At 38.3% G+C, this 12,286-nt stretch overlaps 1 long non-coding RNA gene across 1 annotated transcript in view; it reads left to right on the forward strand.

The window, feature by feature from the left end:
• LOC141580954 (uncharacterized) overlaps positions 1-12,286 on the forward strand; it is a 386,340-nt gene that overhangs the window by 107,103 nt on the left and 266,951 nt on the right. The window lies entirely within an intron of this gene.

Consider the following 12,286-nt stretch of genomic DNA (forward strand, 5'->3'; position numbering starts at 1 on the left):
GACTGAACTCCCACAGTTCTCCATGAGGGCCTTAGCTCTGCAGCAAATTTCTGCCTGGGCATTCAGACCTTTCCATACATCCTCTGAAGTCTTGACATCTGTGCACTAGCAGACTTAATACCACATGGAGGCTGCCAAGGATTGGGGCTTGCACCCTCTGAAGCCACGGCTGGAGCTCTTTCTTGGCCCCTTTCAGCTATGGCTGGAACAGCCTGGAAGCAGGGCAACATGGCCCTAGTCTGCATGCAGCAGGGAATCCTGGGCCTGGCTCAGGAAACCATTTTTTCCACCTGAACTTCTAGGCTTGTGATGGGAGGGTCTGCTACAAAGGTCTCTGACATGCCCTGAAGACATTTTCCCCATGGTCTTGGGGATTAACATTAGGCTCCTTGTTACTTAAGCATATTTCTTCAGCTGGCTTGAATTTCTCCTCAGAAAATGGGATTTTATTTTCTACCGCATTGACAGGCTGCAAATTTTCCAAAGTTCTTTGTTCTGCTTCCCTTATAAAACTGAATGCCTTTAAATAGCACCCAAGTCCCCTCTTAAATGCTTTGCTGCTTATAGATTTCTTCCACAACATATCCTAAATTATCTCTCTCAAGTTCAAATTTCTATAAATCTCTAGGACAGGGACACAGTGCCGCCAGTCTCTTTGCTAAAACATAACAAGAGTCATCTTTGCTTCAGTTCCCAGCAGGTTCCTCATCTCCATCTTAGATTGTGTCAGCCTGGAACTTACTGATCATATCACTATCAGCATTTTGTCAAAGCTATTCAACAAGTCTCTAGGAAGTTCCAAACTATCTCACATTTTCCTGTCTTCTTCTGAGCCTTTCAAACTGTTTCAACCTGTGTGTGTTACCCAGTTTCAAAGTTGCTTCCATATTTTTGCATATCTTTTCAGCAACACCCCACTATATTGGTACCAATTTTAGTTGACTTTCAAGCTGCTGAAAAAGACATAATACAAACTGAGAAGAAAAAGAGGTTTAATGGGCCTACAGTTCCATGTGGTTGGGGAGGCCTCATAATCATGGTGGAAGGCAAAAAGAATTCCCATCTTATATGATGGCAACAGGCAAAGAGAGAGCTTGTGTAGAGAAATTCCCATTAAAAAAAAATCAGATCTTGTAAAACTTATTCACTGTAATGAGAACAGCATGGGAAAACCTAGACGAATGATAAAATTACCTCCAACTGGGTTTCTTTCCTGGCATCTGGGAATTGCGGGAGTTAATATTAAAGATGAGATTTTGTTGGATACACAGGCAAACCATATCACATGGTGATTTTAAGAAATTAACTGTTGTGATTTCTTTTTTTTTTTTTTTTTTTTTTCCTTTGGATACAGGGTCTTTTGTTGCCTAGGTGGGAATGCAGTGGAATGACCACAGCTCACTGCAGCCTGAACCTCCTGGGCTCAAGGGATTCTCCTACTTAAGTCTTCTGAGTAGTTGGGACTGCAGGCTCACACTGACATGCTTGTTTATTTTTTAAATTTTATGTAGAGACAAGATCCCACTATGTTGTCCAGGCTTGTCTCAAAATCCTGGGCTCAAGCAGTTCTCCCACCTCAACATCCAGAAGTGTTGGAATTACAGGCATGACCCACTGTGCCTAGCCAACTTGCATTTTTTAAGAGTGGACTAATAAGTGATTCAAATCAAATATCTTCTGAAAACAATTAAAATTTTTGGATAAAATAAATTTCAAATGCCTCTTTTAAAGAAACTAAGATTTGACAAGCTTGAATAAGCTTACTGGATGAAATTGAAGGAAAAATGAAAATTCAGAGCTTCATTTTGGTTCATAAACCAAGAAGCCACATTGCCAAGGAGTATTCACTGGTGCTAGTATATTTAAATTTCTTTTCATGATGTGTGTACCCTCCATTACCCCAAACATCATTTTCTACTACTATTCCCTTACTCTTTCTATGCTTGGTACATTGGTCTTTGTGAATATCTTGTAATTGTGCTGGTAATAAGTATAGCCAAGACAAGATAATGCAAGGAATTAATTTATTCAGAAAAAATAATCTGCCAAATAATAAAATTGAGGTTTTCAGTGCTTGAAAATAAATGCCCAGCATTAGTGGCTAAATTCTCTGGCATAGTGTGAAGGAGCATTCAATTATACTTCAGTATTTCTATCAACCTCACCCTTTTCAATTGTGTGCTATCCAATGACTTTCAGAAGGAAGGAAGGGCTTGTCAAGATAAACTAATTCAGATCAATCTTGGAAATATGATATACACTAATTTAGTTATTAAAATCTTGTTCATATCCCCTAAAAAAATAAACTACTCTAATTTTCATGTTGCTATATCAAGTGAATGTTATGTGAGCTTTACAGAATGCTCATGGCTAATAGATGCTGATATGGTTTGGGTGTGTCCCCACCCAAAAAACTCATCTTGAATTGTAACCCAAATTTTAATCCCCATGTGTTATGGGAGGGACCTCCTGGGAGGTGATTATATCACGGGGAAGTTACCCCTTGCTGTTCTTGTGATAGTTAGTTGTCACAAGATCTGATGGTTTTCTAAGGAACTTTTTCTCCCTTCACTCTGCGCTTCTCTCTTTTGCCACCATGTGAAGAAGGACGTGTTGGGATCCCCTTCCACCATGATTGTAAGTTTCCTCAGGCCTCTTTAGCCATGCGGAACTGTGAACTAAACCTCTTTTTATAAATTACCTGGTCTCATGTATGTCTTCATAGCAGCATAAGAACAAACACAGATGCCCTTTTCCATCAGGAATTGCCCTCAGCAAGAGAAAGCTGCTTTATCCAAGTTTGCATCCTTTTCCCCAAGGCAGTTCACATCCAATGACTGGCAGATGCAGAAGTACAAAAAGTGCCATTATCTGAAGGGCCATTCCAGGCTCAGATTTCCCCATTGAGTCTTCTGTGGTTTCTGTTGTAACTGTAATGTTGTTCAAATCCTCCCTTTTTCTCATTGAACTATTATTGCTTCCTCACATATGATGGTCTTAAATGCACTTCTCAATTAACCTCTTGCTTACAAATCTCAGAATCTCTTTTTAGGAAGCCTTATCTAAGATAGTTGATACCAAGAATTGTTTTGGAAGCAGGCATAATAATAAAATTTGGTAAACTCGATCACCCACTGGTTGGATGGCAATAATGCCCTGGTGGCTTGGTCTTCCTCTGGCATGCTGTAGTGTGAAGTGGTTAATACTGACACTGAAGTGAAATACAATTCCTTTCAGTTGTTGGAGAAATATGGCAGAAGAAATAATTTTACTTATTTTTTAATATATACAATTGCGTTTTAGGTTCTGGGGTACATGTAAAGAACATGCATGATTGTCGCATAGGTACATACAATGCAATATGGTTTGCTGCCTCCATTTCCACCACCTGTATCTGGCATTTGTCCTCATGTTATCCCTCTTCAACTCCCTACCCACCACTGTCCCTCCCCTAGTACCCCCCCTACAGACCTTGGTTTGTGATGATCCCTTTCCTGTGTCCATGTGTTCTCATTGTTCAAAACCCACTTGATTCTCTGTTTCTGTCTCAGTTTGGTAATGATGGTTTCCAGATTCATCCATGTCCCTACAAAGGGCACAAACACATTTTTTTTTTAATTACTGCATAGTATTCCATAGTGTATATGTGCCACATTTTCCCTGTCCAGTCTATTGTCGATGGGCATTTGGGTTGGTTCCAAGTCTTTGCTCTTGTAAACAGTTCTTATAATAGAATGATTTATAAACCTTTGGATATATACCCAGTAATGGGATTGCTGGGTCAAATGGAATTTCTATTTCTAGGTCCTTGAGGAATAGCTACACTGTCTTCCAAAATGGTTGAACTAATTTACACTCCCACCAACAATGTAAAAGTGTACCTATTTCTCTACATCCTCTCCATCTGTTGACTCCAGATTTTTTAAAGATCGCCATGCTAACTGGCATGAGATGGTATCTCAGCGTAGTTTTGATTTGTGTTTTTTTAATGACCAGTGATGATGCACATTTTGTCATATGTTTGTTGGCCTCATATATGTCTTCTTTTGAAAAGTATCTGTTCGTATCCTTTGCCCACTTTTGAATGGATTTTTTTTTATTCTTGTAAATCTGTTTTATTTTCTCATAGATTTTGGATATAAGTCCTTTATCAGATGGGTAGATTGCAAAAAAATTTTCCCCTTCTGTTGGTTGCCCGTTCACTCTAATGATTTGTTTCTTTTGCTATGCAGAAGTCTGGAGTTTAATTAGATCCCATTTGTCTATTTTGGCTTTGTTGCCAGTGCTTTTGGTGTTTTAGTCATGAAGTCCTTGCTTATGCCTATGTCCTGAATGGTTTTGCCTAAGTTTTAGGGGTTTTTATGGTGTTAGGTCTTATGTTTAAGTTTTCTTTATGCGTATTTTTGAAGTTGTATGAATTATAAAATTATTTTCTCTTTTGCAAGATGACCAACAGGGGGCAAAAACTAAAATATAAACCAGGCCAGATGTGGTGGCTCATGCCTGTAATCCCAGCACTTTGGGAGGCTGAGGCAGGGTTGCAGTGAGCCGAGATCACACGGCTGCACTCCAGCCTAGGGGACAGAGAGAGACTCCATCTCAAAAAAAAAAAAAAAAAAAAAAAAGAAAGAAAAAGAAAAAAGAAAAACGTACCACCTGCTCCTGCAGTTGCCTCCTCCTCCTCCTCCCCATCCCTCATCTTCTTCTTCTGACTTCTATTTTTATTTTTATTTTTTATAAGAAAAAGAATAAAGAAGAGGAAGAAAGAGAAAGAGGAGGAGGGAGAGAGGATGGGGGTATTGCTTTATTGCCCATTTATTTAGAATGCAATCTAAATATGGGTATGCCTATAATTGTCCTTAATAATGAAGATATAAAAGAAAATGAGGGAAGAGAATAACAAACAAGGAGCCAACCAAGATTTCATTTATACTTCTAAGTTGATATGATGTGGTACTGATAAGAGTATATATTTTCTATATTTAAAGTGGAGAGTTCTATAAATGTTAATTACATTTACTTGTTCCAGATCTGAGTTCAAGTCCTGGAAATAGTTGTTAATTTTCTGTCTCACTGATTTGTGTAATATTAATATTGAAGTCTCCAACTATTATTATGTGGGAGTCTAAGTCTCTTTATAAGTCTTGTATGTCTGCGTATTCCTGTATTGGGTGCATATATATTTAGGATCTTTAGCTCTTCTTGTTGTTGCATTGATCCTTTTATCATTATATAATATCCTTTGCTTCTTTTAGTCTTTGTTGCTTAATTGTAACTTCTGCTTTTTATTTATTTATTTTAGCTCTCTGGTTGGTTGGTAAATCCTTCTCCATCCCTTGTTTTAAGTCTTTGTGTATCCTTGAATGTGAGATGGGTCTGGATGCAGCATACTGATGGGTTTTAGTTTTTTTATTCAAATTGCCTGTCTGTCTTTCGATTGGGGGATTTAGTCAATTTAAATTTAGAATTAATAGTAATATATGTGAGTTTAATACTGCCATTTAATATTAGCTGGCTATTTTGCCCATTAGTTGATGTAAATTCTTCATTATATTGATGCTCTTTTTGATAATTTTTTTAGAAAGGCTGATTCTGTTTGTTCCTTTCTATGTGTAGTGGTTCTTTCAGAAGCTCTTGTAAAGCAGGCCTGGTAGTGATGAAATCTCTGAGTGCTTGCTTATTCACAAAAAACTTCATTTTTGTTTCACTTGTGAAGCTTAGTTTGGCTGGTTGTGAAATTCTGGGTTGAAAGTTCTTTTCTTTAAGGATGTTGAAATCTGGCCCCCACTCTCTTCTGGCTTGTAGGGTTTCTGCTGAGAGATCTGCTGTAAGTCTTATAGACTTCCCTTTGTGGGTAACCTGACCTTTCTCTCTGGCTGCCCTTAGTATTTTCTCCTTCATTTCAACCCTGGTGAATCTGACGATTATGTACCTTGGAGTTGCTCTTCTTGAGGAATATCTCTGTGGTGTTCTCTGTATTACCTGGAGTTGAATATTATCCTGCCTTACTAGGTTGGGAAAATTTTCCTGAATATTGTCCTGAAGCATATTTTCCAGCTTGGATTCATTCTCTTCGTCACATTCAGGTACACCTATCAAGCATTGATTGGTTCTTTTCACATAGTCCCATATTTCTTGGAGACTTTGTTCGTTCCTTTTTATCCTTTTTTCTCTAATCTTGTCTTCTTGTTTTATTTCATTGAGTTGGTCTTCGACCTCTGATATCCTTTCTTCTGCTTTATCAATTTGGCTGTTAAAACTTGTGCATACTTCATGAAGTTCTCTTATTGTGTTTTTCAGCTCTATCAATTGACTTATATTCCTCTCTGAATTGTGTGTTCTTGTTAACATTTCCTCAAATCTTTTTTCAAAGTTCTTAGTTACTTTAGATTGGGTTGAAACAAGTTCTTTCAATTCACAGAAGTTTCTCATTATCCATATTTTGAAGCCTGCTTCTGTAATTGGAACACGCTCGTTCTCCATCAAGCCTTGTTCCGTTGCTGATCAGGAACTGTGATCCCCCGCTGAGGGAGAGGCGTTCTGATCTTGGGTATTCTCAGCCTTTTTTGGCTGTTTTCTTCCCTTCGTTATAAATTTATCCATCTGTGGTCTTTGTATTTACCGTCTTTGTAATTGGGTTTCTGAGTGGACATCCAACTTACTGATTCTCAGCGCCGAAATCTGAGCAACCCACTGCACCGACTAAATCAGCGGCGTTAAGATTGTTGGTGCTTTTCTGACTCTGCACCAAGAACCGATGCTCCGAGGCACCGGCAAAACCACCTTGCCGGTCACAAGAGTCGCGCTGGTGACCCATGAGGCTCCTCCGCTGGGAATCTCCTGGTGCCTGAGCAACAAGAATTCATGTGAAGGTGTGTCCTCTCGTTCTTTGCGCTTTTACTGGGAGCTATAATCCCGAGCTGCTAGTGATCAGCCATCTTCATGTTTAAGTTTTTAATCCATCTGCAGTTAATTTTAGTGTAAGATATCAGGAAGGGGTCCAGTTTCTGCTTTCTGCCCATGGCTAGCCAGTCTTCCCAACACCATTTATTAAACAGGGAATCCTTTCCCTATTGCTTGTTTTCTGTCAGGTTTGTCGAAGATCAGATGGTTATAGATGTGTGGCATTGCCTCAGAGGGCTCTGTTCTGTTCCAATGGTCTATATTTCTGTTTTGGTAACAGTACCATGCTGTTTTGATTGCTGTACTTTTGTAGTATAGTTTGAAGTCAGGTAGTGTGATGCCTCTGTCTTTGTTCTTTTCGTTAGAATTGACTTGGCTATGTGGGCTCTCTTTTGGTTCCATATGATGTTAAGGTGGTTTTTTTTCCCAGTTCTGTGAAGAAGGCCATTGGTAGCTTTACGGGGATAGTTTTGAATCTATAAATTACTATGGGCAATATGGCCATTTTCACATCATTGATTCTTCCTAACCGTGAGCATTGAATGTTTCTCCATCTGTTTGTTTCTTCTCTTATTTCCTTGAGCAGTGGTTTGTTCTCCTTTAAGAGGTCCTTTACATTCTTTGTTAGTTATATTCCTAGGTATTTTATTCTCTTTGTAGCAATTGCTAATGGCAGTTCACTCTTGATTTGCCTCTCTTTAAGTCTGTTATTGGTGTATAGGGGTGCTTGTGATTTCTGCACATTGATTTTGTGTCCTGAGATTTTGCTGGAGTTGCTTATCAGTTTAAGGAGATTTTTGGCTGAGATGATAGGGTCTTCTAACTATACAATCATGTCATCTGCAAATAGAGACAATTTGATTTCCTCCTTTTCTATTCGAATACCCTTTATTTCTTTTTCTTGCCTAATTGCTCTGGCTAGAACTTCCAGTACTATATTGAATACGAGTGGTGAGAAAGGGCATCCTTGTGTAGTGCCAGATTTCAAAGGGAATGCTTCCAGATTTTGCCCATTCAGTATGATATTGGCTGTGGGTTTGTGATAAATAGCTTGTATTATTTTGAGATATGTTCCATTGATACCTAGTTTGTTGAGAGTTTTAACATAAAGGGCTGTTGAATTTTGTTGAAGGCCTCTGAATCTACAGATATAATCATATGGTTTTTGTCTTTGGTTCTGTTTATGTGGTGAATTACATTTACAGTCTAGCATATGTTGAACCAGCCTTGCATCCCCGGGACAAATCCTACTTGATCATGATGGATAAGCTTTTTGATGTGCCGTTGCAATTGGAGATTTTTGCACCTGTGTTCCTCATGGTAATTGACATGAAGTTTTCTTTTCTTGTTGAGTCTCTGCCAGGTTTTGGTATCAGAATAAGTTGGTCTTATAAAAAGGTTTGGGAAGGATTCCCTCTTTGTGGACTGTTTGGAATAGTTTTAGAAGGAGTGGTATCAACTCCTCTTTGTATGTCTGGTAGAATTCGGCTGGGAACGCATCTTGACCTGGGTTTTTTTGGTTGGTAGGCTATTAATTGCTGCCTCAACTTCAGCCCTTGCTACTGGTTTATTCAGGGTGTTGACATCTTCCTGGTTTAGGCTTGGGATGGTGTAAGTCTCCAGGAATTTACTCATTTCTTCCACGTTTACTGGTTTATATGTATAGAGTTATTTGTAGTAATCTCTGATGGTGGTTTGTATTTGTGTGGAATCTGTGGTGATATCCCTTTTATCATTTTATTGTATCTATTTGATTCTTCTCTCTTTTCTTTTTTATTAATCTGACTAGCAGTCGATTTTGTTGATCTTTTAAAAAACACAGCTCTTGGATTTATTGATTTTTTTTTTTTTTTTTTTTGGAAGGTTTTTTTGAGTCTCTTTCTCCTTCAGTTCTTTTTTTTTTGGAAGGGTTTTTTGAGTCTCTTTCTCCTTCATTTCTCCTCTGATATTAGTTATTTCTTGTCTTCTGCTAGCTTTTGAGTTTTTTGGATCTTGCTCCTGTAGCTCTTTGAATTTTGATGATTGGTTGTCAATTTTAGATCCTACCTTGGTTCTCATGCGAACATTTATTGTTATAAATTCCCCTCTAGACACTGCTTTAAATGTGTCCCAGAGATTCTGGTATGTTGTGTCTTTGTTCTTATTGGTTTTGAAGAACTTTTTTATTTCTGTCTTCATTTCATTGTTTATCCAGTCAACATTCAAGAGCCAGTTGTTCAGTTTCCATGAAGTTGTGTGGTTTTGAGTTAGTTTCTGAATTCTGAGTTCTAATTTGATTGCCCTCTGGTCTCAGAGACTGTTTATTATGATTTCCATTCTTTTGCATTTGCTGAGGAGTGATTTACTTCCAATTATTTGGTCAATTTTAGAGTACTTGTGATGTGGTGCTGAGAAGAATGTATATTCTGTGGATTTGTGGTGGAGAGTTCTGTAGATGTCTATTAGGTTTTCTTGGTCCAGATCTGAGTTCAAGTCCTGAATATCCTTGTTAATTTTCTGTCTCGTTGTTGATCTGTCTAATATTGAAAGTGGTGTGTTAAATTCTCCCACCATTACTGTGTGGGAGTCTAAGTCTCTTTGTAGGTCATTAAGAACTTGCTTTATATATCTGGGTGTTCCTGTATTGGGTGTGTATATATTTAGGATCATTAGCTCTTCTTGTTGCATTGATCCTTTTACCACTATATAATGCCCTTCTTTGTGTCTTTTGATCTTTGTTGGTTTAAAGTCTATTTTACCAGAAACTAGAATTGAAACTCCTACTTCTTTTTGCTCTCCATTTGCTTGGCAGATCTTCCTCCATCCCTTTATTTTGAGCCTATGTGAGTTGGGTTTCCCGAATACAGCACACAGATGGGTTTTGAATTTTTATCCAATTTGCCAGTCTTTGTCTTTTGACTGGGGCATTTAGACCATTTACATTTAAAGTTAATATTGTTATGTGTGAAATTGATCCTGCCACTTTGATCCTAGCTGGTTGTTTTGCCCATTAGTTGATGAAGTTTCTTCATTGTATTGATGTTCTTTACCATTTGGTACAGTTTCGGATTGGCTGGTACTGGTTGTTCCTTTGTACATTGAGTGCTTCTTTCAGGAGCTCTTGTAAAGCAGGCCTAGTGGTGATGAAATCTCTGAGCAATTGGTTGTTCATAAAGGATTTTTCCCCCTCCACTTACAAAGCTTAGTTTTGCTGGATATGAAATTCTAGATTGAAAGGTTTTTGCTTTAAGGATGTTGAATATTGGCCTCCCCACTCTCCTGGCTTGTAGGGTTTCTGATGAGACATCTGCTGTGAGTCTGATGGGCTTCCCTTTGTGAGTAACGCAGTCTTTCTCTCTGGCTACCCTTAGCATTTTTAAGAACAACCCAAGGCACATAATCATCAGATTCACCAGGGTTGATAAGAAGAAAAAATAATTTTAAGGACTAAGGAAATAGATGATGCTGTTGAGTAAATTCTATGCATTGAAAAAAGACAGTGCAAAACTAGTTATGATTATCACCAATTTAAGGCAAAATGTGAAAATCCTTTGGTAGTATACAAAAAGAGAAATGCTCATCTTCTAAAGAGAAAGTTGAGGATCAGGCTCAGGGCTTGATTTTTTAAAAGTAGTTAATCTCTAGAGAAGATTCAGTTCTCAAACCAAGCAGTCTAAGGCCCTAATTTAGAATCAGAAAGCTGAAATATGAGGTTGATACATCTAGGTAATGCACTTGAGAGCAGAGCCTTGCTTGAAAATGATGCCAAAGCCTCTGTCTTGAGAACCATTTTGCTCCCATCGCCCGAATCTGGCACTGTCTTTTTTCCTGGCTGCCAGAATGATTACTCAGTTTAAGTCACAGCATAATCCAGCTGAGGAAGTGCTTGGCTGGCTAACGGAAGAAAGGAATTATGTACTGAAAGTGTAGTAGGCCCTAGGCTAGGTGTATCAGAAGGAATTGGAAGAGGATACATGGTATTAGAATACAAGGACATCAAATTAAGGAGGCTTCAATAATACAGCTGGATAAGAAAGAGTTTATTTACATGAAAACACTCTATTTAAAAAATGGCACACATTTAATGCAACAGAAGTTGGGGTAATACATCAAAAACTCCAGAGAAATAGGCAGACTAGAATGGGACACACTACATAAGACTGTAAAATCTACCAGTCAACTCTATTCTACAAAAAGACCCAGGAAAACTGACAAGTACCACAATTGCCATAGTTTTAAATTACTTTCTAGTGAGAGTTGCACCAGGATTGTGAAGAAGCTCAGTGGTGGCTAAGGTCTTTAGATTTGAACTGACTGTAGGAGATCAGTTTGCAGAAACTTAATAGATGATGGAACCTGAAAATAATAAAATTTAGGTGGTAATAGAATCTGAAGAGATAAATATAATACATGTCTTTAGGCTTGGCAGTGATTTTTACCTGTAAATAATGAAGTGAATACAAACATCATATGAATGTCAAAATTATAATCCAGGAGGCTGTGAAGTCCTGTTAAGGAGCTCCAGAACAGGGAGAACAATTTTTCTGCAAGATGACTAAACACAGAGAAACTCCTGGCACAGGTTCCTGTTTGCAAATACCTTCTTCTGTATGTAGCCCCAGTAGTTCAACCTGGGTTCACACTTAGTCCCTCCAGCATAGTCCTATAAAAGTTCCCTCCAGCCCCTGACTCTTTGCAGATTGCCCCTTCTCTGCTGTGCAGCCTATTGCACTCTTGTATTGTATATTCATACTTTCTCTTATAAATCTGCCTTTCTTTATCTAAGACTGTCTTGGTAAATTCTTTTACTACTGACAACACTGGCCCCATCCAGTCCAAAGGCTTGACATGGAGAAAGCTCTGGAAATAAGTTTCAGGTTATGGTGATTCTAGGCATAAGAGAGATGGGGAAACATTGAGTTACTTAATCTGAATAGCAATAAAAAAATTAAGGATGAAAATCAAGTTCAGGAAGCTTAAGGTTATTACACTAATAAAAAGAATCATTTGCATAGTTTCTGGACCTGAGCCAAATCTCAGACCCAGAACCATTGGCCTCAGGAAGAACCTTGCTACACTGTAGCAAATGTACACTGAAGTGACTTCCGCAAGTCATCCCCAAAGGAAATACAACATTAACTCGAGTAACTGTATGCTGGGAAAAGGAGAACACCCAAACATTTCAAAGACTTTTGGATACAGAGTATATAAGTACCTTACCTGGGAAACCAAAGCATTATCCTACCCACCCCCCATCACATTAAAGAGGGATTACGGAGACAAGATAATAAATGGAATCTTGGCCAGAGTCTGGTTCACAGTGGATTTGTAGGTTCTGTGTGAATAAAGTGGCTATTTCTGTGGTCCATGTGTATAACTGGAGTGAAAATATTGTATACTGGGT

This window comes from Saimiri boliviensis, chromosome 13 (genome assembly GCF_048565385.1).
Source record: "Saimiri boliviensis isolate mSaiBol1 chromosome 13, mSaiBol1.pri, whole genome shotgun sequence".
Lineage (NCBI taxonomy): Eukaryota > Metazoa > Chordata > Mammalia > Primates > Cebidae > Saimiri > Saimiri boliviensis.